Source organism: Cynoglossus semilaevis, chromosome 20, assembly GCF_000523025.1.
Source record: "Cynoglossus semilaevis isolate Cse_v1.0 chromosome 20, Cse_v1.0, whole genome shotgun sequence".
Lineage (NCBI taxonomy): Eukaryota > Metazoa > Chordata > Actinopteri > Pleuronectiformes > Cynoglossidae > Cynoglossus > Cynoglossus semilaevis.
Genome location: NC_024326.1, coordinates 15,071,162 through 15,071,616, shown reverse-complemented (window position 1 = coordinate 15,071,616; position 455 = coordinate 15,071,162). Strand labels below are relative to the sequence as shown.

Below are 455 nucleotides of genomic sequence, written 5' to 3'. Positions count from 1 at the left end.
GAGGGGGGGGCACTCTCACACAGAGTAGATTTTCTGAACTTGTGCTAAAAACAACAAGAAGAATTCAAATAAAATAATTGTTCAAGTTAAATTGTTAGATTTGTGTTGAATTAGAGAAGGAGACCAAAGCTGTGGTTCACAGACCCTGGAAGGTTCCCCAGGCGGTGGGGGGGGGTCAGACCCAGAAGAACTGCGTTCTCTTTGCTCTCAGCATCGACCCTGGGGACCCTCCGATTGATCGGTTCCTCCTAGGTACCGATTGGACATGAGTGGACCATTTCCTTTGCTGCATTAGAGTCCATTACTGGTCCACGCCCCGGAAAATGATTGACATCATCAGAAGAAAAATGGGGGGAGGGGGGGTTGACTGAAGAGTCCGAGAATGCAGAAAAAAACAACTAGAACCGTGGAGATGACAGCCAGCAGGTGGCAGTGATGAAACTGAACTGATGCAC

The 455-nt window shown here is 48.1% G+C and overlaps 1 protein-coding gene across 1 annotated transcript in view; it reads left to right on the top strand.

The window, feature by feature from the left end:
• The window catches only part of zmynd11 (zinc finger, MYND-type containing 11), a 33,525-nt gene that overhangs the window by 22,344 nt on the left and 10,726 nt on the right, over positions 1-455 (top strand). The gene's annotated exons all lie outside the window — the stretch shown is intronic.